We start from the raw sequence: 26,988 nt of genomic DNA, 5'->3' as shown, positions 1-26,988 counted from the left end.
CAGCCTCCCCTCCCACTCCCCGCACCCAGTACCCTCCCCTCCCAGTCCTTAGATTCTTATCTCCAAACCTCTAGACCTCCTGTGCAGACAGCCACGGGATTAGGGATGTCGCCGTGGTCAAAGTTATCCAGCCGAGAGGGAATCTTTCCTGCTTCTGTCTCCCTCAGCTCTTCCAAGAGCACAGCACAGCAAGCTGCTGGAGGTTTCTGTATAAAAACCAAAGAAAATCAAATTCAGAGGTTTCACTGTCCTCCAAGAACTTGCTTCCCATTAGGGTCCAGCCCAGGGGCTGTGTGCTTGGTTCTAAAGGATGAGTCAGCATGTAGAACATTGCTTTCAGCCCCCCAGCTGGAATCAGGTCACTGGCTTTGAGTTAACTCTGGATTTTGCCCACAGAAGGCTGTGTTCCAGCCCTGGCTGCATCCCTCCCTCCGGGTGTGGATTCTTCTCGAGCAGCCTTTCCAGGTGGAGCATTTGAGCAGCTGGGGAAGACACAGCCAGGACAGGGCAGCTGAAGGCCTGGGTCTGGGTCCTGGCTTTGCTGCTGACTTGCTGTGGGATCCTGGGAAATCTCTTCCCCTCCCTGTGCCTCAGTTTTCACATCTGCAAAAGGAGAGGGTTGGACTCTCAGGGGCTCACATGGCCCACCCCCGCCGAAGGTGGTGTAAGGAGGATGGGACCTGGACAGAGATGCCCACGTAAAGCCATCGTCATCCCAGCCCCCGGAACACATGGGTGGGTGGCCGTCGTGTAGCTCTGGGCACCGCTGAGCACAGCTGCCTGCGTTCCTGAATTCTTTTCACTGCCAGGTGCAGGAGACTCACTACCACTAAGGGTTCCGTGTAGAAAAGGTCACAGTTCCTGAGCTCTGTTGTAAAAGTACATGTGGGTAAATGATGTACCTTCTTGGTTTATTCTTGGCTGATTAATTATGGTTTCTATGAAGAGCCCAGGAAAGGCCTGGGACAGCTACTCTGAACCAGCTGGGCAGAGTTGAAGGTGCCCTCGGGGAGGTTTAGGGACCTGCCCACGGTCCTGGCAAACTGGGCAGAGGGGGGCACGTCCTGCACATGCACATTTGTGCTGAGGAACGTTCGAGACCAGGTAAAACAGAAGCCCCTCACCGAAAGGGCTTGTCAGCCGTGAGAGGGAAGCCCTCCATCCAGAGGGCAGACCCCGGAAGAGGTTTCTCCCTGAATCCCTTGTTAGTGGCCACGGTCGTGGTTGACCTTGACTCCTCCATCAGAGCAGTCCCGTGGGGTGAGGTGAGGCTTCTGAGCAGATCCAGCGCTCTGGGGAAACAACCCTTTGCCCAAGAGGCCCAGATTACGTTAACTGCCCTCCCGGACCTGGGGAACACTCTGGCATTTAATTTTTGCCTGGAACAGCTGAGGCACTGGCATAGTCCTGCCCAACAAGCCAGAGGTCACGCCTGCTCCGCTTGAGAGGGGAAGAGAGAAAAAGAAAGCAATTCTCTTTTTAGTGGTTGAACCATTAAAAGTAAACTCCCGGTTCCCATAGAAACCTTTTCTTATTTCCCCCACCCCCTCCCCGCACCTCTTATTTTTTAAAACAGTGGTGGATTGTGTCAGTCACAGAAGGAATTAGAGGCAGCATCAAAAATCACAAGTGTGGCTTGAAAGAGTCTTTCACAGTTTTTTTCCCTCACTAGTCTGTCTGCTTCGCTTTTATTAATTTTTTTTTCCTATCAGAGCAGGGATTGGTGAACTACGTACGGTCTGAAGGCTAGATCCAGCCGGCTACCTGTTTTGGGGAATAAAGTTTTATTGGAACACAGCCATGCCCATTTGATTGCATATTATCCAGGGCTGCTTTTGCACTTACAATGGCAATTGAGTAGTTGTGACAGAGGAGACCCACGAAACCAAAAGTATTTACTCTCTGGCCCATTTGGAATGTGGGAATCCAGAGAGCCTCCTGTGGGGTGGCAGGGACCTTGTATTCTAGACCCAGACTCGGGGCACATGACCAGTAGGAGATGTTTGTGAATGGTCGCTGCATGTGTAACAGCCCAGCCTTCTTTGCAGAGGGCTGATGCACGCCTGGAGTGGGTTCTGTGCCCGCTTTAGAAATGGGCTTCCCCACTGGAAGCCTGGCCATTTGTTCAAATAATAGTTATTGAGTCCTCCCGGTAATGCTGGGAGCTGGGATGGAGAGATGGATGGGACACTCTGGGAGTCCCTAGAACACAGCGGACACGGGCATCCTGAGGCTAAGATGAGCATCTTAGGACTGAGGATGCCAAGGTGTGTGCAGCCAGGAGTGTGGGGGGAGGGGAGGCGTGATGCAGCCTTAAGGGTGGTGGCCTGGAAAAACCTGTAATCCCAAAGGCAGGCAGTGTGGAACCAGGGGGTAGGGGAGTGTGGTAGGGGTTTGGGAGGGGCCTCTCTGGTGGGATTGCAGCCAGGGTTGGGGGGGGCCAGTGCAGGGGGGTGGGTCCCAGAGGACCCACGCAGCTGCATTCCCCTTGACTGCTTCTTGGAGGTGACGGTCGAAAGCCCCGAGGACCAGGAAAAGCCAGGGAGGATTTGGGGAATTTTGCAGAATCCCTGGAGTCATTCTGGTGTCAAGCAGCTCCTGCAGAACTGGGGGATCTAACTGGAAGACATTGGGGATCTGATGACGTCATGCCCCACTCCTGCTTCCCCCTCCTGGGGGGGCCCTCCAAGTAGGCAGGAGCCTTTGCAATATTTATATCCCTTTTAAACTATTTTTAATCTTCTATGGTATGACATACTTAAAAAGCAGCAGCGTTCTGTGGCCTTCTCGCTGGGAACTGGGGCGAGGTGGGGAGAGGGCACAGAGATGGCCCGACAGTTTGGTGGTGAAATAAGTTAGCCCTCGGATGGGCTCCTCCACGGGCCCCTCCCTCACCTCCCGCATCCTCAAGCGTCTCTCTCATCTACACCTTTCCTTTCTTGCCTGCTTTCGTGAACCTTCCCCTTGTCAGTTGCTAGGACCACTGTTGTCCTGCCTCCAGCTTCCCGGGTCCCGCTTCAGCCCTGAGATCCGGAAGTCTTTCCCTCGCCAAGTCCGTCCTCTCCCCAGACTCCTCTTTGCCCTCAGGCAGAAACCCTGCTGTATGTTCTGGGCACCCTCACTTCTGTCCTTTCTGGAATCAACCAGCTGCACCCGGAAATCATCCTGTTTATCCCACAAACCACTCCTTTCTCATCCCTGTACCTTTGTCTGCATGGCTCCTTCTGCAGAGAATGACCGTGGCCGCACCTACGGCAGCCTCCCTATACCCCGCCTCGGGGGAATTCACAGCCACCTCCCCTGGACATCCTGCCGCCCAGCCCTGAGTAGGTCCCTAGAGGAGTGCATGCATTTTTGTCCCGCCAGCCCCCAACACGGGGTAGGTCACCAGAACTGTTTGCCAAACTATTGTCGGCTGAACTATCCTAATCCTAACTATCCACATCCTAATCCCCAGAACCTGGGAATGTGTTATCTTCCTAGGTAAGAGGGACTTTGCAGATGTGATTAAGTATAGGATCTTGAGATGATCCCAGGTTATCCAGGTGGGTCCCATCAATCACAGGCATCCTTATAAGAGGGAGGCAAGAGGGTCGGAGAGGAGATATGTTGATGGAAGCAGAGGTCATAGCGATGCCGTTGCTGGAAGGAGCCGTGAGCCATGGAATGCAGGCAGCCTCTAGGAGCTGGAAAAGAGAAGGAAATGGATTATTTTCCTCGGGCCTCAAGGAACACAGTCCCGCTGATAATTTTGATGTTAGCCTGTCAAACCCATTGTGGACTCCTTACCTCCAGAACTGTAAGATAATAAATTTGTGTTGTTTTAAACCTCTAAGAATGTGGTAATTGGTGACAGCAGCAACAGGAAACTGATACATGAATGAATTACAAGTGGCTTATCAAGCCTTCTCCTTTTTCCTGGAAGAAACACATCTGGGGGACATTTGCACACCTGGAGTACCCTTTAGGTTCTGTGGGAGTGTGATGGACACCCAGGGTGGTGGCGCTGAGCTGAGTTTGAGCCAGGAGTGCAGAGACCTGGGCTCTGGTCACAGGGTTGGCGCTGCTCGGTTGTGGAACCTGGGAAGGCTGCCTGACCAAGGGCAGCAGGGCAGGACTTGAGCGGACAAGAGAGGGAGCCTGCCTGGGCCTACAGAGACTCTCCGCCCAGAGGTCCAAATGCAGCAGTGCTGTGATCTGAGGTACACACCGGGCTGTGAATAACCAGGGGACGACGTCATGGGCTGGCCCTGTGGCCTATGTCCTGTGGCCCTGGCGGTGTGGATGGTCCAGCAGGAAGAGGGTGATGTCACAGCAGCCTCCAGGTACATACCTTGTTGTGTGGACCCTGGGATTCAACACGCTCCGGCATCAATAACATCTCTGTTCTAATCCTTGTGTTGTTTTAGAGTTGAGATACATGAACTCTGGAAATGCTGATAACCCCGAGTGAGTCAAGTCTGGAATATTTTGGATAAACATTCTTCTATCTCATGTGAAATATCAAAGTCTATTCAGAAAACAAGAGAGCATCATTAGAGGATTGGCTGATATGCAGTTCCTGATTTTTGGCTACATTACATCAAGCATTAAACATACAATTATGAGGAACTTAAATTCCCAGAGGATGGAAGGAAAACCCTAATCATGCCTCACTGTTTAAGTATGGTTGAATGACATCATACTGTACGTCTGTTATTTCATTTATTTTCCTGAACTTCCCCTCTCTGCTTAGTTGAAGGTCACCCCATAACCTTCATTGCTCTGGTTCCATCGGCTCCATGGTATTGTTTATGAAACCAATAGTGATCATTGATAATGACACTTCCATTTTTTCTCTTTCTACTTATTTTTATAACACAAGGATGAATTGCAATCGAATGTTCCAGTAACTCCCCAAACACGTGGTACAATGAAGATGGCAGTGTAGCTAAAAGGCTCCCCTGTGCTGTAGCTCGGCCCCTTCCTTGTCAGGGTGATTTAGCCAAGACGCAGCTTGAGTGACTAAAGAGAATTTGGGGCATTGCTGTCGTAAAATGTATAATATAGAGTACAGGTTCTATAAAAATCAGCTAAGTCAGGGGTTGTCTTAATTGGTTATAGGGCATTGATGTTGTGATTATGGGGAGTCTGGGGGATGGGGGTTGACCCCTTGCTGGATCCTGCACCGCATCTTCCAAATAACCCCTGTGGTGGGCATTATTATCTATCCCCCCAGAAACTGAGGCTGAGCAAGGGTGTCGTGAGTGCCAAGCTACTGAGCTAGTAAGCGGTAGAACCGGGAATCAGAACCAAGTCTGGGAAGAGGGGGTAAGTTGCGGGGAGGGGATGTTAAGAGGGGAGACTGATGCGATGTGGACTTGGGGGAGGGGAGAGACTTGATGAGCCCTGGCTCAAGGCCCCGCTGGCTGTGGACGGGGCACTTCATTTGCAACCCAGGAAGAAAGCTGGGCCAGGCTAAAGGCTGTTTGGCAAGCAGTCAGCCAGCCTCGGGTATTGCTTCTTATCAGAGTGGGCTCGGTGACTCTGCTGTTTATAGTCACGTACATACCACGCTCCTCACACTGGGACAAAGTCAAGTCTAAATTCCTAACTGGTGATTCCCAGGGGCAGATCTGGGAATTGCAGGGACAAGGATCCCCTTTTCAGAGGTTGAGAAGACGAAATCCTTGTAACCTTGAATTATGGCAGAAGTGACTGGAGGCAGCCGTGGGAAACCAGCCTGCCATCCTCATCCTGGGCCGTACTATGGCCATGGCAGATTATAAAGCACAGTCATCCCCATTACATCATTTTCATTCTCCTGGAACCCTCTGAGGCTGGTGTCATAGCCCCACTCTACAGATACAGACACTGAGGCCCAGCGGAGTTCAACCACTTTGCCCTGTCCCACAGCTAGTGAGCAGCAGTCTGAGGTTTCCTTCCGCACTCTGGTGTCTGGGACTTTGGACCTGCATACCCACCAGCACTTGCTGAGGCTGGTCTGTGCAAGGTTATTCACTTTCCCTTCATGTACACAAGGGACTGTGTGTGTGGAGCTCTCCCTTGGAGAACCAGTCTGGCCTTTGAGCCTGACTCTGATCTAAAACAAAACGAAACATGATACCTTCCAAATCAAAGCTGAGGGCCTTGGACCTGGGTGGCAGTGTGGTGGCAGGCCTGGGTGATGGCCTCTTGAGTTCCCAGAAGTGTTGTGGGCAAGAGCTAAGTAGTGGCATGTGATGACTCACTTGTGGGGCGGTGGGGGGATGAGGTGCCATGATGCCACAGGACCAATAATGGTCTGGCAGAGGGGGAGGCCAGGAACCAGACAAGTGTTACCCTTGATAGATTGTGACCACCCAGGGTGGGCACTGCTGCACTTGGATTTGTTATTAGTGGTGGCTTGTTGACTGTTGGTTTGCCCTGGTAGACCAGAAGGCTCATTGGATCGGTCCCTGGGGCCTGTCCTGTCCTGTCCACCACTGTGTCCCAGGGCCTAGCCTCCTGTCCCAGGCTCAGTGTGTGCTCAATTGATATTGGTTGAATATATGAATGGAGACTCAAAAGGAAAGTGTAGATTCTGGGATCTGGCAGAACTGGGGTCTAAGTTTTAGCCTCTTTTTAGTATTGCCTAGCTGTAGATAGTCTGAGCCTGACAATATCTTTTTGGTGAAGAGGGGCATAAACCCAACTTCTCTTAGTTGTGAGAACATTCGGTGATGTCACATGTCTTCATCAATGTCAGTTTCCCTCTCCCTTGCCTTTTCCAAGTCGTATGAGACTATAGTTCTCCAAGGTTTATGTGAAAAACAATGGTTCCCCCTTGTTACCCCCTTTTCCAGAGGCAATCGCTTGCAAATTATTTTAGTGCAGCAGTCCACAGCCTTTTTGGTACCAGGGACTGGTTTCGTGGAAGACAATTTTCCCACGGACCGGGGCGGGGGTGGGGTAGGTGGGGGGATATGGTTCAGGCGGTACTGCGAGCGATGGGGGGTGGCAGATGAAGCTTCGCTCGCTTGCCTGCCACTCACCTCCTGCTGTGCCGCCCGGTTCCTAACAGGCTGCAGACCAGCACCGGTCTGTGGCCCAGGGGTTGGGGACCCCTGTTTTAGCGGATGATTTTGGTATTTTCTTCCATGTCTGTAAATAACATGCATGTATTCCTTTGTCTTGAGTTTTTGGTTCTAGGCTCCTATTTCCTACTATGGAAGGTAAGGACGTGGGTCTCCTTTTTACCTCCTTTAACCTCAGCTCTTTCCTGTCCTCCCAACTTCCTGGTATATTGTCATCATAATTTTGGTAAGATCAGTAATTGGGGTTTACACTGTTCCTACTAGATCAGTGAGATTCAGAGCTTCGTCGTGGAGTAAATTATGATCCCCTCTCCTGCTGTACTTTCTGGTTTCCTAGGAGTTAAAAATTGTCTATTGTTGCTGGCATATGTGCTTAAATTCTTCCTCAAAGTCTCTTAGTGTTCTGGACAGCCCCTCACGTTGTTTGGATGCATCAGGTAAATTCTCTCCATTTCCTCTTCCCGAGCACTTCAGGATCCTCTGACCTGTCTCCAGTCTGGACTTATTGTCCCCCAAACCAGGGACCTGGCTGTTACCTGCTCCCTCTGTCACCATCACCTGTGGTTCCCTTCTCTCCTGGGTCAGATCTGCCATTTCCTGTCTGCCTCGTATGGCTTCGTCCTTTGAATACAGGAGCACATCCTTCCTGAGAAGGTGTGCCTAGGGGATGAATTTTCTGAGAACTTGCACGTGGAAAAATCAGCTTATTCTCCACTAACTCTTTTTTTAAAAATATTTATTTATTTTTTTGGTTGCGCCGGGTCTTAGTTGCGGTTCGTCGGCTCCTTAGTTGTAGCACATGAACTCTTAGTTGCGGCATGCATGTGGGATCTAGTTCCTTGACCAGGGATTGAACCCAGGCCCCCTGCATTGGGAGTATGGAGTCTTAACCACTTCACCACCAGGGAAGTCCCTCCACTAATTGTTGATTGCTAGATTAGCTAGGCATCAAATTCAAGGTTGGAAATCATTTTCCTTCCGAGTATTGAAAGCCTTGCTCCACTGCCTTCCGGCTTCCAGGGTTGCAGTTGAGAAGCGTGAAGCCATTTTTGACTCTTTGTGTGGCCTGTTTTGTTCTCTCTGGAAGCTTATAGAATCCTCTTTTTGTCCCCAATGCCCTGAGACGTCAGGGTGACCAGCTTTGGTGCTGGCCTCTTTTCATCTGTCATGCTGAGCTCTTCTTAGTGAGACTCTTCCATCTGGAACTATGTCGTTTGGGTCTGGGAAATTTTCTTGTATTATTCCATCATGGTTTCTACTCCTTGGTTTTCTTTAATCTTCTAGAACTCCTTGTATTTGGATATTGGTCCTCCTGGACTAATCCTCCAATTTTCTTATCTTTTTCTATTTTCCATCCCTTTTGCTTTTTTGCTCTACTTTCTGGGAGATTGCATCAATTTTATACTCCATATTTTAATCTACCACATTTTTAATTTGCAAGAGCTCTCTTATTCTTTCTTTTTGAATTTTTTTTAATATAGCACGTTCTTATTAGTTATCTATTTTATACATATTAGTGTCTACATGTCAATCCCAATCTCCTAGTTCATCCCACCACCCCCCCTCCACCCCCCATGAAGAGCTCTTTCTTATTCTTAAGAGAAGTCCAGAATCTTCTCTTCCACACTGACAATAGTGATGATGGACAGTGGTGGCCGGGGTGATGCTTTCAAAGGCAGTGGTTGAGAGCACTGAGCCACGTGGCCTGGTTTGAATCTCACCTCTGCCACTTCCTTGCTTTGTGACTTCGAGCAAGTTATTTAATCTCATTATTCTTCAAACACCTCGTCTGCAAAATGCGAATAATAAGACTGATGTCTGCCTCAAGAGCTGCAGTGATTACAGGAGAGACTACACAGGGAGGGTTGAGAGCTGTCCATGCACAGTGGATGTGCTGAAATGTGTGTGTTCCTTTTGCCTCTCCCTCTGTTTACTGCGTTTGTTTGGAGTGGAGCTTTCACATTAGAAACTTCTTTCTTTAGCTGGCTGAGTCATTCACAGTCCTTGGTTGGCTACTCATATTTAAGAGTTGGGAACTAAAAAGAATCCTGCAGGCTGAACACAGGGGGCAGGGCTCCTTGACTAGAGCTCCTCTGATGGGTGCCCTGTGGGTTGTGTCACAGGGAACCCCGATGTCACTATTTTTAAGTCTTTCCTGCTGGGTGGGCAGACTCCCCACGGAAGGGTCTTACAGTCTCCTGTCTGGAGGGTGAAGGCCGAGCTGCCGGGGGTAAGGGCTGGGGGTCTGGGAGCTGAAAGAAGGAAGAGGGCTTAGGGCAAGGAGGTCCTCTGCATCCAATATGTGTAAAATCACTTAATCTGCCTGTTTTGAGTACAATTCACACTAAGACCTTCTGTTTTACCCTCTTCAGGGAATAAACTTCCAGTCTTGTGCCCGATGGAGGAGGGACGGTGTCCCCAGCTAGGAGACTTGTGGGAAGGGATACCAGGGCCTGTCTGGTTCTTTCCTCTAATCCTCTTTTTGCATTCCTCCATCCCAACCACATTTCTAGAGATACCTGTCACCACTCTTTCCTGAACCTTTGGGACATCCGCGTTGTACGTTGGGTTGGTTTTTGTCCTTTCTCGCTGCCACTTGGATATAGATTTCTTGAGTTTGGTAAATCAGGTATCAGAGGCTGGTCTTCTCTCCACCCTGCAGAATTTGTCCCTGTGTCCCCTTCTATCCTTTCCATCCTGGAAGGTTTCTATTCTATATACACAATACATCCAACAGACAAGATCCCTTTACTCTAGGTTTTAGTGGAGTTTCCAGATGGACTGGAGTTAGAGCCCGTGTTCTGTGTGTCCTCTTCTCTGAGAAGTCACTCCCTCACCTTTCCAAGTGTCTCGGGACAGCCGCGGAGGAAGCTGGCAGGCGGGTGCTGCGTTCACCTTAGCCTTGAAGGTTCCAAGTGTGAAGATGCTTGACTTGGCCATGTTCCCTTCCCTTTTGACTGTTTTCCAGAGCCCGCTGCTGAATACTTGTTACCAGGAGACCTCGGGAAAATAGCAGGAGGGCTTCAGTCACCTGATGGCTGTTTTTCCAGCCACACACTATGGTTACCTGGGGCTGGGGACCCAAGGCCTGGGGGTCAGGGATCTGGGTGGGTGGAAGGACTTCCTCCCATGAACTTGCCACTGAGATTCCCCCAGGCCTCAACACCCTGATCAGTGGGCTAAAAGCTCCTCTCAGCTTGACAGGTGGGGTTTTAATCAGAACCCTGGAGCTAACCTTTATGCGCTTGTTTTTGCTGTTCTTGTTTTAAAGCTGCAGCCTCTGCTGCCCACGGGTTGCCTTGGTGCCTCGGGAGACAAAAACCAAACCACTGAAGGGAACAGGTTGTTTGGTTTCTACATTATTTGATGTTGGAACCCTTCCTGCTTTTATAAAACCGTCCCAAGCCCAAAGCCACAGGCTACCTGGGGGAGAATTGGCTGGGGCCAGGCTTTGAAAGTTAAGCTATTCTTCATGGCAAGATTAAAGGTTATCCTGCCTGAGCCTCCATCAGACACTGCCAGGCTGACTTGACTTGATAGTCTAGATTTTTGAGTGGGTTGGATTACCTGGGAGGAGGAGCACAGGGGAAACACCCTTTGAATAGTCCAGTAAAGACCGAATCAATACATGACCCTCCAGAACCCCTGAAATGATGCCTCTATCCCGCAGCCCTTATCGAGTAAGCACAGTTGATCAATAAGAACAAAACCAGAGAAAGAAGAGCCTGCTTGGTCTACAGCAGAATGAGGTGTTGGAAACCAGGGGTGAACTTGAATTTTAGCTCCTTCTCTTTGTAGCTGTAGGACGTTAGCCAAATTACGTGTCCCTGTGGAGTTTTGATCTCTTCCACCTGTAATGTGACTTCAATCGCAGGAATGCCCTCCCGGGGTTGTTTGGAGGATTCAGTGAAACTGTGAATGCTGAGTGCCCGATACTAATCAGGACCTTTTGAATAAATGTTTCTTTTTTTTAATTTAAAGTAAAAGAGGAATTGTGTTGGTATGGTGGTTGATGTTTGGGTAGGGGTTCAACTGAATGGCATGAATGAATCCATCACTTAGTCAATATATTGAGGTCAGATTTGGTGTCTATACTCAGGGATCACGTCATGGAGACCACAGGGCAGTAGTTGACAAGCACTAAGTAAGTTGTCTAGTTGGAGGCCTGGAGTCCCTTGGAGGTGGGCGAGATGATGGGGGCCGAGCCATCCAGCAAGGTGCTGGCCGTGTAGCAGGACCTTGTGTTGGGTGGAGATTGAGGATGGTTAGGTGGAGGTTGACAGGGCTGGCTCTCTAGGCGAGGGAGGAGGTTGGTACAAGCCAAGGTGCAGAGGCAGGAATGTGCTGGAGTCTTCAGAAGGTGACTGGTCCAGCCTGGGTGGGTGGGAAAAGGGCCCAGAGGGGACGGTGTTAGTGGATCCTCATTAATAATGAAGTGCCCTTTTGGACTCATTTTTTTCTCTGCTGCCATTTCACCCTGGAGGCATGGCCTGGGCTGGCCTCTGGCCAGTATTCCACAATGTGTAGGTATTGGGGGGCTGCTATTGGGTTTTGGAGCAGATGGTCCTCCTTGGGTGGGATGTTCCACGTGTTACAGGAGGTTTAGCATCCTTGGTTGAGCCCACAGAAATGCCAATCATGTGACGATCGAAATCTCCTTCCACTTGCGGGAGTGGTACCACCCATTTGAGTACTAACAGGGCACCATGTATGCAGATGAAAGGGGGAAGCTGTGCTTTTCCACAGAGCCATCTCCACTCTCGTACACAGAGGAGCTATGGTAACTACGTGTGCCCCTCACTCAAAAGACTCTTTGAGAGGAAACTCCAGCTTTGAGGCTCTTGGAAAATCAATGGTTGATGTAATAGTTGTTCTGTGAATTGTGTCCATTATAACCAAATCCTCACCAGTTCTTGGAAGAGTCCAGCAAAGTGACGCAACAATGCATGACCCTTTGGACTGTTCCGTGGAAAATTACTTAATGCGTTAGGTGCAGATGCTGCAACGTTGATTTGTTTTCCAAAACACTGCCTCTTTTCTCTCCAAGTCAAACCAACCAGAGCCCTTCTGGTTCTTGAGTGAACTTCACTCAACGGCCACTTACAGCAGATGTTTGTTGAGTGCCTGCTTGGTGCCAGCTGCTTTCCCAGGCTCCAGGGAGATACAGCTCTCGTCTCTGGTCTATGGCAGGGTATCGGTCCCCGCAGTCCCGCCAGGATATAATGATGACTGTGGTGGCGGACAGTCGTGAGAGCGTCCAAGAAGGGAACCCTGCAGCAGGTGCCGTGAAGGGCTTTCAGACAAGGTGACATTTTAAGCTGAAAAGAGAAGGATACATGGGAATTAGCCAGACGGAAGTGGGGGAGGGACATTCCATGCAGAGGAGACAGCTCACCCAGAGGCTGAGGCGGGCAAGAGCATGGCTCATGGACACGGCTCTACTGACTGGAGGGGACGGGGCGGGGGGCTTGGGGGCTCTATTCAGTCTGGAGCACCTCGTGTGCGGAACCCTTGAGCCCCACCCTGGGTGAAGATGTCTTTGGAGTTAGAGGTAGAGCTTCTGGATTTTTCCCATTCAACGAAGCAATAGATCGGGGCGCTGGGCCATTATCACAGGGACCAAAAAGTCTATGATTCGCTTTCTTTCTTTTTTTTTTTTTTTGGCTGCACTGCGTGGCATGTGGGATCTTAATTCCCTGATCAGGGATCGAACCCATGCCCCCTGCTTTGGAAGCACGGAGTCTTAAACCACTGGACCACCAGGGAAGTCCATCACTTGCTTTCAGATAGGCTCAGCTCTGAAGAGGGGCTCCCCACCGCTGATAGAACATGGGTTAGCTCTCACACTGGTTCCCAGAGTTGGGGTGCCTCGGGCGCAGCAGGCACTGTGGTACTGGTGCCCTGTGGGTATGTCCTCTCCTCTCGCCACGCCCATCTCTCTCATTTCCTCTTCCTGCCCTGACCCAGTCCAGGCAGATCTGCCTCTGAGACAGACTGCTCCTTTCAAGCTTCATTTTTCTGGGTTGGGGATGATGAAGATGCAGATGATGAAGGCAGTATATTCACCACCTGTATCACTGTCATGTCTCCATGTTGAACACCGACTGTGTGCCAAGAACTCTGTTGGGTATTTTATATTTAATTCTCACTGTAACTGTATGAGGAGGGGAATTGAGGCTCAGAGAGGTCAAGTACAATGTTCATGGTCACACAGCTGGTGAGCAGCCAGGTCGGAATTTGGCTTTGGATATTTCTTGCTCCAAAACCTGTTGTTCTTTCTGCTAAGCCACCCTCATCCCCCAGCTGAGTCAGGCACTGCGATCAACAAGCACATGGCTCTGGCCTCATGCAGTCACCTCTTTGGACCTCAGTATCCGCAGTGTAAACTGAGGGGTGAGCTGCCCGCTACGGTAGCCACCAGTCACCTGTGCCTATTGAGGCTGTGTCTAGTCCAGATTGAGATGTGCTGTGAGGGTAAAATGTAGAAGAAAATTGGAAAGACTTACAAAATTGGAAGACTTTTGGAAAAAGAATGTAAAACATGAATAGTTTGAAAATATTTTGGTTTAATGTTGAAATGAAAATACTTTGGATATAGTAGGTCAAATAGAGTATATTATTAAAATGAATTTTGCCTGTTTCGTTGGACCTTCTACAACATGGCTACTAAAAAATGTAACATCACACGCGAGACCTGCATTGTATTTCGACTCGGCAGGGCTAGGTTAGACTACGATTTCTGAGAGCCTTTTAATGCTTCAATGTGCAGACTCTGGGGCCTGCATCTCTCTTCTTCCTGTGCAGTGTCTTTAAGCCCCAAGCCCCCTTTGACCTCCTTGCCCTATGGTTGACTCTCTAGGGGGGGCTTTTATCCTGTCTCCTGCCTGACTTCTGACTCCATCGCAGGAAAGAAACTCACCTGCTCCAGCTTCACCCTCTGCCCTGGACAAGTTGTTTCACCTTTCTGAGTCTCAAGTGCCTCAACTTTCAAATGGAGGCGAATCTTGCCCTCCTCACAGGGTTGTTCTGATAAAGGATGTTGGTAAAGCCCCACGCTAGCAGGAGCTCTGCACACACCCACCCCCTACTCAACATTCTGTAGCCGATGTTTGTCACCCTCCCAACAGATTCCAGTTGCGGTTGTCAACGTCCCTGCCATGGATGGTGTCCATTTCATTTCTCTAGCAGATTTGCTGGTGATGGGACGCCGCAGAGACAAATGAGCCACCCGCCCCCTGCTGATCTGCTGGTCCCGAGTTGGGGGGGGGGGGCGGTGGTGCTGCCCTGCCCTGTGCCCCGGAGGCCAGGATGTGGGTTGGAGTCTAGATTTGACTTTGCACCTGGTGCAGGGAACTCAGAGGCTTCTGAGCAAATGGATCAAGTACGTACCTGGAATCCTCTCTCCGCTGGCCGTAGATCCCATGCTGGTCCATCTCTTTGGGCTTCAGGGGGCTCAGATCTAGAAGCTCTGGGGTTGAAGAGTTAAAATGGTCATTAGGGTGCCAGTGGGGCAGTTCTGGTGGGCAGTGGTGATGAGGGGGCAGGTATAGGACAGAAGGCTGTGCTGTCTGAAGCAGAGCCCTCACGTGCCACAAAAGCCATGGGCTCCAGGGCGAGACCCCTGACCTCCCAGGCCCTGTTCCCCAATGTACTTAGAGGAAACCAAGTCCTGCCTTATTAATAATGTATGCAAAGCCCTTGGCACGGTACAGCGGTGTGTATCTGCTGGGTTAATCATCTGTGGCAATTGCTGGTTTTGTTTTCACAGGGTTATAAAAGTCAGACCATCACATTTTGGGGCCACCACCCTAACACAACTGCCGCTGTTAGTTTTGTGTGCTCCCTTCTGGTCTTTTTCATATGAGTTTGTATTTTTCACCCTTGTATCCCTTACCCCTCTGAGTCCTGCTTTTTCCTTTTCCCTGTCGCATCTGATCCAGCAACTTCTTCCGTGCTGTTGGTGCCCTCCCTGGCACCCCGAGCTGGCGCCCCTGACCCCTCTGCCCTCAGCATCGTGTCTCAGCTCTTGTCCTTTCATTGTCACTCTGCCGTGACTTGTCTGCTCCTCCATCAGACGCGAGCCCTTTGCAGGAGGGTCTGGTCTGAGCCACCTCCATGGGCTGGTCCAGCAGTGCCCATAGAATGGACACACTGTGTCCCACTGAGCACCCGGGCCGGACTTTTCTTAACCAGCTCCCTCCTGGGAGGTGTGAGGTTGCCCTCCAAGCAGAGTTGCCTTCTTGAGCATCTGACTCTGTACAGCCGTCTCCACTTTGGGGTGATGTGTTCTCAGGATAGGGTCCCTGAATAATGATGACCAGGTCAAACATAGTGTGGCTCTTGATCAACATTCACGGTGAATTTTCATCTTGGGACCGCCTCTGCCCTTCTTTTTGGGAGTGGGGTTCTGGATCCCCCAGACTCCCTTCACTTGGCACTTAGGCAGAAAAATGAACTGTTAAGCCGGCTCTGATGGGAGAGGGTCAAATGAAGAATACAAATGAAGCAGAACAGTCCAACCAGAGCTTGAGTGGACCCAGCTGGCACGGGTCACGGGGCGCTGACTGACGGCTGCCCTGGGAGAGCCAGGCATGCAAGCCGAGGAGTCCTCCAGGGCAGCCTGAGCGGACAGAGCCACATGGGGCAGCTCCCTGAGAAAGGGGACTGTGCGGGCAGGTGTAGCTGTGGTGAGGAGACAGAAGGAGGCGGCGATACACCAGCAAGTGTCAGGAGTGGGGGGTGGGATGAAGAGTATGGAGCTCAGAGCCCGACGGCCTGGGCTGAATCCTGGCTCTGCCTCGGAGCTTGTTTCCTCATCAATAACATGGTGCCGCTGTAAGGAGTGAGACCTGGCATCCAGCTGGTGACTCCACCAATGGAGCAGGTTACTGGTACTGAAAACAATTCCCCTGTAGGCTCCTGCAGGGGGGGAGTCGGCCTCGTGCCCCGTGGAACAGAGGTTCTCAAACTTTAGGTCAGTGGATGATGTGACCCCCAGGGGACGTCTGGCAACGTCTGGGGACATTTCTGGTCACAGCTGCAAGGATGCTCTTGGCACCTAGTGGGTGGAGCTCAGGGATGCCGCTCAATGTCCCACAATGCACAGGGCAGCACTCACCACGGAGAACGATGCAGCCCAGAGCGTCCACACGGCCTTTGACGCCTGGGCATCCTCCGGAGGCCTTGCTGAACCTCCGCTGGGCTCCACCCCCGGGAGGTCTGGGGTGGGGCTGAGAATTTGCATATCCAGCAGGTCCCCAGGTGCTGCTGGTCCCTTGAGGAGATGGATCCGTGAGCCAAGCGCACAGCCATCACCTAGGCTCCTAGCTGACGCTCTTTTGGGAGCTCGCAGTGCGCCAGACGCGGCGTAAAGGGATCACCTGCATTTCACGGCCATCCCCTAAGAGAGCTGCTTTTATCAGCTCCCCTGTTTTCCAGATGAAGAAACTGAGGCTCAAAGAATAGGATTCACACTAAGTCTCTGGACACATCACCCCCTGACAGGGGGCTGAGCTCTCCTCTGGAAGGGGCCGCCCTCAGCCCAGCTGCAGCCTTCTGGCCCTGCAGCTGCCAAGAGGTGAGATCACCCGCTCCTTTGTCTCTTCCCAGTTCTGCTTATCAGCCTCACAGAGGGAGGAAGGGGAGGATCCCTGGGCTTCGGTCCCAGGCTCCAGAGGAGAAGGGGGAGGGGGGCCAGGAGGGCACAGGAGGAGGCTGCCAGGGCGCCAGCTCTGCGGACCTCTGGTCTCCCGTCCCGGCGGCTGGGCAGGACCTCAGGACTCAGACGGGGGCGTCGCTTGGCCTGCCCCCTGCCCGGGTGCTCCCGGGGGCTCCCCCCGCCTGGGGCCCCTTCATCCCCCTTTGTGTGGTGGGGTTTGGTGTTGGCAGCTGAAGGCTGACGGGCCCTGGGAGGACAGGAGACGCCGGTGTGTACATGGCAGTGCTGGTCTCGGGCAGCACCGCTCCTCAAGCCAGGGTTTCAATCTTGGCGCCTCCTGTGACTTTGCACGAACGACTGTGTCGTGGGAAATGCGGGGAAGTTCTCCTACCTCCCTCAGGACTGGAGTGCAGATTAATTAATGCCCACCATCTCTGTAACCCAGACCCGATGCCCAGCAGTCCCTCCAGAATCAGTAGCCACTGGTTCTAAGCTGATGGGAGGCCCTGGGACCCAGACCAGCCTCCTGGCCTCAGTCTCCTCACCTGAGATGGAGGTTTGAAATGGCTGGCCTGCCTTCCTCACAGAGCGGTGGGAAGGTCTGATGAAGCCTCGATGAGAAATGCCCCTCCTTCTATACCCCACCTGTCTACCTTTGCCACTCACCATCTCCAGGCAGCCTTCCTTGATTTCCTCCCCCATCCTGCTTCCAGTGCCCCAGTGCTTAGCCCTCTGTCCTTGAGTGGGTGCTGACAGCCCTCCCCTCCGCGTTGTGAGTCCTTATGGGGCCGGGGCTCTGCTGTGGTCCTCCTGTGTCCCCAGTGCCTGGTGCAGAATGAGTGCTCAACAAACATTGCAATGCATGGAATGGCAGGATGAGGGACCTGGTGCCTGAGGACCTGGTGCTTCTTGCTCCTACTTTCAGAGCATCTCCCCTTCTGATGTGGATCCCAGTGGGGGCTGGGCACTGAGGAACCCAGGAAGTTCTCTATGGGCTCTGGGTTTCCCCAGCGGCTCCCTCCTGACTTGGATGAGCCTCCTTGGGTTGGGAGAGGGACTGGGGGGGCCACAGGGTGGACCCTGGGCAGCCTCCTCGCCCCACCCCGACCTGTTGGCTCACCAAACCATTAGTGCTCCGAGGACAGGATTTTGTCTTGTTCATTCACTGATGCTTCCAGAATGTTTGGAACAGTGTCCAGTACATAGAGGACACTCGAAAACATTTGCATGAATGAATGAATGAATCCTGGCAAGTGCTGGAAGTGGCTTTCTATGGCTCATAGAAATACCTGGAACCTGATGGTAACATAGGAGCTTTTTTTTTTAAGTTATTTATTTATTTATTTATTTAATTTATTTTGGCTGCATTTGGTCTCCGTTGCTGCACGCAGGCTTTCTCTAGTTGAGGCGAGCGGGGGCTACTCTTCGTTGCGGTGCGCGGGCTTCTCATTGCCATGGCTTCTCTTGTTGCGAAGCATGGGCTCTAGGCTCACGGGCTTCAGTAGTTGTGGCACATGGGCTCAGCAGTTGTGGCTCGCAGGCTCTAGAGCGCAGGCTCAGTAGTTGTGGCTCGCGGGCTTAGTTGCTGCGCAGCATGTGGGATCTTCCCGGACCAGGGCTCGAACCTGTGTCCCCTGCATTGGCAGGAGGATTCTTAACCACTGCGCCACCAGGGAAGCCCCATAGGAGCTTTTAAAATACGTTTCCTTCCAAAGATACCTTGGAGTCAGGAAAAACCGTCTGGAATCCCGTACTGGCCACTCTGGCTGTGTGACCTGGGCAGGTTATGGCTCATCTCTGAGCTCTCTTTGCTGTGCCTTAAAGTGAGGATGAAATACCCAAATCCCTGGGGGGTTAGGTCGGCTATGCTTGTTGTTGTGCAGCCATCTCATTTTATGTTTGCTTCTGCCAACTTGGCGGCCCCTTCTTTGTGGGTATAGATGTACCTTTGTGAGCAAAGCATATGCTCCCCTGTCATGGGTCCTCCTGGGTTACCCTGGGGCCAGTGTTTCAGCCCGAGATTTCCTAGCCTGGGTGGAGAGCTTCTTCCTCCCTCCTACAGGTTGTGTGTTTGGGGGAGGTGACACTGACAAGTGGGGGAGTCGCATTCCTGTCACCAAGGTCACCATCTCTTTGCACGACTGACCCCTTCCTCCCCCCGGGGACCCCGGGCTGGTGACTCTGTGGTCCCTTGAACAGTCTGTGTCTTCTTGTTCCAGTTTGTCTCCAGGAGTGGCAGGCGGGACAAGAGAAGGTTGTGGTGGCCAAAAGGGGAGCCTTTCTCAGGCAGTGGGGGGTGACCTGGGACAGGCCGAGCTGAGTCCAGCACCTCACCCTCAGGGAGATCTTTCCGTCCATAACAAGAGAGAACACAGCCTCCCCGTTGTGCTTTGTGGTTAACTGGGGCACAAGACTTGTTGGGCGTTGGGCGGGGGGAGTGGGAGAGGAGGAGGGCTGCAGGCAGGAACTGGTGGGGAATTGGGTGCGGTGGGGTGGCCAGGTGGGCTGGGTCTGGGTGGTGATGGACCTTGCAATTGGAAGGATTGTCTAGGATGCTGTGCCTTGACAATGGTCCTCTCTCTGCAAGTGCTGGCCAGGCCTTGGAGCAGCTGAAATGTTCCTACCTTGTCTGTGGGAATGCAAAATGGCACAGCTGCTTCGGCAAAGTTTGGTAGTTTCTTATCCAGTGAAACATACACTGCGATTCGACCCAGCAGTTCCCCTCCTTGGTATTTACCCGGAGTAATGGAAACCTGTCCACACACACAGCTATATGGGAATATATGTAGCCGCTTTATATCGTGTGCATGGACCCGACGCGCATGCCCTTCAGTCGGTGAAGGGATGCAGGCGATGGTACCTCCAGACAGTGGAATGCTGCTCAGCCATGAGAAAGAAAGAGCTCCTGGTATACGTAACACGCCTGGATCTCCAAAACACGCTAAGTGAAGGAAAAAAGATTCTAATGGCTCTACTTCTGATTCCATTTAAATGACATTCTGGAAAAGGCAAAATAATCAGAATTTTAAAATGGCCTTGTGTTTATCAGGGGCCAAGAATTGGAGGAAGATGTTTGGCTACCATGGGGCATGGAGGGACTTTTGTGGGGTGATAGAATATTCTGTATCTTGAATGAGGTGGTTCCATGATTTTATTCGTCGAAACTCACAATGTTGTACATGAGAAAGAGTGAATTTTACTATATGTAAATTATACTTCAATAAATCTGACTTTCAGAAGAGACAAAGAGAGTGAGAGGGACGCCACAGACAAGCTGAGAATCTCTGTGTCACAGTTGTTTTCATAGTGCTGCTGTGTCCATTTATACAGGACGGCACACAAGTGGCCTTTTTTGGTCCTGTGACCGCTGATGTAAGTAAGCGCTTTCTAGACTGATCTTTGAAATCTCTTCCTCATAAAAACCACAGGACCCCACTGAGCTCTGGGCATAGATTTACCTTGTAAATGAGACTTTACAGACTTCTTTCAAGCCTAGTAAAGTGAGACCCGCAGGGAGGGCCGCAGGGAGGGCCACAGGTAGGAGTCTGACAGCCACCCTTCCACTCCAGGCTCCACAGGCACCAAGCCTGGGAGCACACTAGCTGGCCTGCCTTTGCTTTCTTTGCCTCTGAGAGAGACCTGGGGGTGACGCTGGATCTGTCTTGATTAGGTTTGGCTGCGAGTTACTGAAAAACCCAAATAACAGTGTTATAAACAGACATGCGTTTCTGCGCGGGCAGCCCAAAGCTGGTAGTCAACTGTCCACCACAAAAATCTGAGGGACCCAGGCTCCCTCTAGCTCATCGCACTGTCATCTTCCAGTGTAGCTCTGACCTCACAGTCCAAGATGGCTGCTAGAGCACCAGCCATTGCATTAGTGTTTCAGGCAGCAGGATGGAAGAAGGGACAATAAAGAAGGGTCAAGGGGTGAACTCTAGCTCTCTGTTAGTGGAAGTTTCAAGAAACTGCCCCTTGGCGTTTCTGCTTTCATCTCATTGGCCAGCATGTGGTCACATGGTTGTAATTAACTGCAAGGGAGGCTGGGAAATAGAGTCCGTGGTGCCCACCTAAGAACAGCGGGTCTATTTTTATGGAAAAAAGAGGGAAGGGATATTTGAGGTGAGGGGCAACCAATAGTCTTTACTACAACTCTCAGTTTTGCCGTGTCTTTGCTGTGGGGCCTTGGACCAATCTCTAACCTCTTGAGGTCTTACTTTTCTCATCTGTAAAATAAGCACAATAACTCCCTCCTCACTTGCTGGTTTTGGAAATGAAACAAGATAATGTATATAAAATCCCTGGGGCACAGTTTCCCCATGGTAACCATTTTTATTACTCCCACTGTGTTTTCTGTAAATGGTCTCTGGTTATTAACATCTGGGCTAAGCAGGCACAGCGGAGAACACCATAAAGAAGGGACACACTTTGCAGATACCCAGGATCCAGTTATCCAACCAGATTTACTCAGCAGTTAACTCTGATAGGCCCTGGGGACCAGGCTACTATATCCTAGTATCACTGCTAACTTACCCTGTGGCAGGCCCTGTGTGCAGGCAACGATGCTCTTGCCATCCCTGCTGGGCGCAGGGGGAGCCTGAAGCACTAAGAGGCTTAGGGACTTGTCTAAAGTCACATGGCCAGTGAGAGGGGGGGGGATTTGAGCCTGGGCAGTGTGGGGCGGGGTCCAGGTTCTCTCGGTGTGTCGTGGGTGCCCGTGGCTTTGTGCAGGGACGGACTGTGCATCAGGGCAGGACGGTGGGGCAGGGGGGCAGGTGCGTTACACGGGGCCATGGGAGCCTCAAGATCAATGCCCCCTTGAAAGAAAAGTAGCCGGGTAGAGAGATGGTGTAGGCGGAGGGTGGAGGGCACGCCAGGCAGGGGGAGAAGGTGACGATGATGAAGCGAGTGGGGTGTGCCGTCGGCAGCGGGCTAGAAGAGGTCATGGCGATTTACTCCATTTCCGGTTGAAATGCTGGTCTTCAGAATAATTACTGCATGCGGGCGGCGTGTCATCGACAATGCGGGTACCGAGTGATGTGAATCCCAGCCCCGCCGCTTGCCGGCTGTGTGACCCCTCTGACCTTCTGATTTGTTTTTCCCCCCATATCATGGGCCCTACACCAAGCCTGGTTGAGAGGAGTGGGAGTTTCCACTCAGGAGGCACCTGGCACCTCTTGGCAGTGGCCTGTTCTCCCCTGGACTGTCCTGGCCGTGGCCCTCACTGGCTCTGTGGCCTCCTCTGCACCCGGCTGGGGGTCTGCTCTGCGGATGAGCCCCCTTGCATGTCAGGGTCCATAGTGTCCTCTTCCTTGGGTCCAGAGCCAGACCCTTGTCCTGCCTTTAAACAGGCCCCCTGTGCCCAGGGGGTCAGCCAGGTCCTCAAGGTGGGAGAGGGTCCCAAGCCCCCCTCATTGCCACATCACTGACAGTCACATTGCCATCAGTGCCTTTTCTCTGCAATTCCCTCACTCAGAGACCGGGGAGGAGAATTTTGCTGCATTTAAAAGCCCCAGGATGGGGGCTTCCCTGGTGGTGCAGTGGTTAAGGATCTGCCTGCCAATGCAGGGAACACTCCAGGAAGATCCCACATGCCGCGGAGCAACTAAGCCTGTGCGCCACAACTACTGAGCCTGAGCTCTAGAACCCACGAGCTGCAACTACTGAGCCTGCATGCCACACCTACTGAAGCACGCACACCTAGAGCCTGTGCTCTGCAACAAGAGAAGCCACCACAATAAGAAGCCCGCGCACGGCAACAAAGAGTAGCCCCCGCTCGCCGCAACTAGAGAAAGCCCACACGCAGCAACAAAGACCCAACACAGCCAAAAATAAATAAATAAATAAATAAATTTATTTTAAAAAAAAAGCCCCAGGATGGACCTCAGGCTGCTGACAGAGTTCCTCTCCGTGTGCTAGACCAGTGGTTGTCTGATATTTTCCTCTTTTCACTTATGTGTGTTCCCCAGTTTCTCTACAAACAATATGTTGAGTTTTTACTAATAAGAAAAGCAAAGGTTTTGAAGAATGAGCTTCCAACATTTTGCCTGGTGCATGGGAGGCATTCTTCAGGGCCCCGCCCCCAGTCCTGCCTTCCCACAGACACATCCACCCCACTAGATCATCTGTCTCCATTTTAACCCACCACTGTAGATGAAAATGGAACGTATTAAAACTCATGAATAATTCACATCACAAAAGGAGTATCGGCTTTACAACGTCTGCTTTCAGAGTTCATTGTCTGACAAAGGCTGCCTAGAAAACCTAAAATGTTAGCCAGCCAGAGAGTGGAGCTACCCATTCTGTGCAGTTGTCGGCAGGTCATTCTCTCCTGGGCCTGTTTCTTCACCCAAAAAAAATACAGGGTTAGATTTGGCTGCCTGTTCTGATCGATGGTTTGTGCCTGCCTAGGTAAGGAGAGGGGCCAAGTCTGGGCTTGGTGGAATGGCGTGCTGGGTTTGATTAGCAATGTCTGCTGTGATGCTGGTTGGGGGTATTTAACATGAGTGAAGGATTTACTGTCCCAGGACTAGATTATCTCAGAAATCTCTCTCTCTCTCTTTTTTTTTGCCACTCTGTGCGGCATGCATGATCTTACCCACTGGACCGCCAGGGAATTCCCATCTCAGAAATCTCTTTGACAGTCTGTGTATCTATGAGCCGTACCCAGGGCCAGCCACATAATTGGTAGAGTCCAGTGCAAAACAAAAACTGGGTTCTGGCTGAGAGTGGGGACATCAGTCTCCTTCCCAGGAGCTCGCTGCCCCAGGCCCTCAGACAGGAGTTCCCTCTAGGCCAGGATGGGGCCAGGGCCATGCTTCATGCTGGCTGCGGGCCACTCCTTCTGTGCCTGCAGATGCCCAGGTCCCCAGCGTCCCAGCTGCAGACCTGTAATGCCTCTCCCCCTGTTCTCTCTCTGCTCTTGGGCCCAATGCCGTCTTGTCTTTGGCACCCACCTCCCTGACTGTAAACCTTCCTCCATTAGCCCCCTGGTGACTGTTCTAGAACCATCAACTTTGGCAGCTCCATGAGGAAGCTGGCCTCAGTGCCTGTGACCTAAAGGAGGCAAGAGGAGGCTTTCAAAACTGCTGCCTCCCAGGAGCGGGGGCGGGGGGAGGGGAAGCCTGCCAAGACTTGGCTGTCAGGTGGGCCTCACTTGCCCGCTCTCCCTCCCTCCCAGCACATCTTGATTGGGCATCTGCTATGTGCCAGACACGGTTCTAGGTGCTGGGAACACAAGGTGGGCCAGACAGACGAGCTCCCACTCCTCTGGAGCTTCACATCCTAGTGGGGGATACAAGCTGTAAACAAGCACACAAATAATCAAAATCTGGATGTTAGAAGTGCCTGGAGGAAAATTAAGATGGCTTTAGGGAAGGAGGGGTGGGGGGAGGGGAATGTGGAAGCCAAAATATTGGACCCCAAATTAGTCCACATTCTAACTCCTGGAACCTGCAGATATGTGCCTTTCCATGACTAAAAGGCCTTTGCAGCTGTGACTAAGAGATTATCCTGGATTATCCGGGTGGGTCCAGCATAATCACAGGGGTCTCTCTAAGTGAGAGAGGGAGGTGAGAGGTCAGAGTCAGAGTGATGCAGGTTGAGAAGGACTTGACCAGCTGTTCCTGGCTTTGAAGCGGGAAGAAGACCACAAGCCAAGGAACATGCGTGGCCCTTAAATGCTGGAAAAGGAACATGGGTTTTCCCCTAGAACCTTCAGAAAGAATAGAGCCTTGATTTTGGCTCAGGGAGTCTCATTTCAGACTTTTGACCTCTAGAACTATGAGATAAACTTCTGTTGTTTTATGTCACCACGTTGGTGTTGATTTGTTACAGCAGCCAGGGAAAACTCATACAGGAAGCTCTTTGTGGTCAGGGGAAGGCTCTGAGGAGATGAGCAGTGAGCAGTAGCAGCTATGCAAAGATTTGAGTAAAAAATACTTTGGGCCTAGGAAACAGCGAGTGCAAAGGTCCTGGGGTAGGAGTCGTTTGTGGGTCGCTCTTCTGTCATGGCCAGCCATCACATGGAGTGACCTGGTCCTTTGATCAACATGAGAACTCTGACCTTTGCCCCACCAGGCCTCTGTCTTTGCTCATGTTTTTCCCTCTGCCCTGCATGCTCTTTCAGCCAGCGAATTCCTAAGCATCCAAAGAGGCCCAACCCAATGTCTTCTGAGAAGCCCCTCCTGACACCACCCCTGTACAGACTAACAGTTTCCCCCTTTTCAGGCCTCGGCTCTCATCATCCTTATTCTGCTGCATCAGTCACTTGTTTATACATCTGTCCCCTCTGCTGGGCCATTCCCCAGGAGGAAAAGCTGTCTCTTTTTCTCCTATCTTTAGCACTTGGTACAGTGCCTGGTGTGCAGGAGGTGAAACATTTGTTGAGTACCTGAGACCTCTGACCTGTGAACTGATTTTTCTGAAGCCTCCTGCTTACCCTCTCCAGCTCCCAACCTCTTGGATTAGCCTGAACTCACCAGCTTGTGGGCGTGGCAGCGTGAACACATTTTCCCCCGGAGACAGTGTCCTCCACCCTGTAATCAGGACAAAAAATGCCTTGAGCTTATCACAGGGCCTTATCAGCCAGGAACCCAGCAGGAAACTCACAGGGGAGAGTCTGCAGGGTTTGGTGAAGGGCTGTTTACAGGGGTGGGGCGGGAGAAGGGCCCCAGCAAGGGAGGCGCAGCCCTCGGGGACTCACAGCAGAGATGGGGAGCTGTTACAGGCAAGGAGAAGGGTGCAACTGTGGGAACCCCCCAAAGCCGTAGCCTGGCGAGGGGCCCCCGGCGGGAGCTGTGGGCCGAGGTGGGTGAATGCAGCCCTGGCTGAAACAACAACTGGGGAGGCCAGCATGAGAGCAGGGGGATGAATCATCGGACCCCTCTCCACCCCCATCTGGTCCTGCCAGCATCTCCCAGTGGTCAAACCCAGCAGGTGGCCAGAGGACAGGGGTGCCCAGAGCTGCAGGCTCAGAGGAGGGGTCCGCCTCCCAGATGGGGCATGAATTGGAGGGAGGGGTTAGGCAAATGGAAACTAAACGGCACAGGAACGTGCATCCTAATCCTCAACCCAGCACTTTAAAATAAGCATCCTTTTCTGCATGTTATTATAGAGCAAGAGTAACTTGCCCAAGATCGAGCTGCTGGGAAGGAACAGGCGAGGGAGGGAGCTGCAATGTGGATGCAGGTCTGTCTCCCGGGTCTTTCTGCTCGACCTGACCCTTCCACCCAGTTGCCAGTGGGCTTGGGTCCCTGAGCACCCACTGTGTGCAAGGTGCCTGCCGGACAAGCACCCCAGCCCACCTCCTTCCAGAGGTGTTCCGGGGTTCAGTGTCTTAGAGCCTAGCTTTCTTCATCCTTGCAACAATCGCACTTTGTGATTCTACGGTTGGTTGTGTGTTCTTGCTTCCCCAAGGCAAGCAGGGACCAGGCATCTTGCTCAACACTGTTGCCTCATCCAGTGCCTGGCGCATAATAGATGCTCAGTAAATACCTCTGGAAATATGAATGCATCCTACCCATTCATTGCAGGTCCTTCAGCAGGCAGGCTGAGCCTGCTGTCCTGGCTGCTTGGGGTGTAGTGGGAGGGTGTTGCCTGGGGCAACAGGGCAGCTCTTCAGGGCCAGACTTCTTGCCTCACCCTCCTCCTCCTCCCTCCCCTCCTCCTCGGCATCCCATTGGTCTGTTCTTAGTGGGGGTGTGGTCGGCCCACCCCCACCCCCAGCCAGGCGTGGGACTGGCACCCTCCCTGCTGGCATTCAACAAGCTTTGGCTGCAGCATTAGGTGAGAGACTAGTGGGAGGGATTTTTTCCTCTTCCTTTCTTTATGCTTCCGCCTTCCTTACCACTTGGAACCCCAGGGCTGGTTTCTGAGGAAATCAGGTTTGTCTGATAGCCCCGAGGAGGGAGGGAAGGAGCCTGGGCCCCATTCTCAGCCTCGCAGCCCGGGGATGTGTTGTCGCCACGGATTTCTTTTTCCATTTCACAAAGCAGTGAGGGCTTCCTGGGGGCAGTGCACCAGTATGGCTCTGCCCTTCCCCACTGGCATTGATGCAGAGCCAGTTCAGAACTGTTCCTGGGCATGGTCCAGAGGGAACAGTGAAGACCAGAGCCTGGCAAACTTCCCAGGAGAGTTTCAAAAATATATATGTTCATTTGATTTGATTTAAAAATAAATTAGAGAAAGCTTTGAAAATAGGGGGGAAAAGAAAGAAAAGTACCTTCAAGCCCATTCACTCTGATATAATTATTGTCATTTTTATGGGTTTTTTTTTTT

General features: G+C 51.9%; 1 protein-coding gene across 3 annotated transcripts in view; it reads left to right on the top strand.

The window, feature by feature from the left end:
* CLMN (calmin) overlaps positions 1-26,988 on the top strand; it is a 121,546-nt gene that overhangs the window by 5,295 nt on the left and 89,263 nt on the right. The gene's annotated exons all lie outside the window — the stretch shown is intronic.

The sequence above is a fragment of the Balaenoptera ricei genome, chromosome 2 (genome assembly GCF_028023285.1).
Source record: "Balaenoptera ricei isolate mBalRic1 chromosome 2, mBalRic1.hap2, whole genome shotgun sequence".
Lineage (NCBI taxonomy): Eukaryota > Metazoa > Chordata > Mammalia > Artiodactyla > Balaenopteridae > Balaenoptera > Balaenoptera ricei.
The sequence above is the reverse complement of the archived record's forward strand: the minus strand, read 5'-3'. Positions and strand labels throughout refer to the sequence as shown.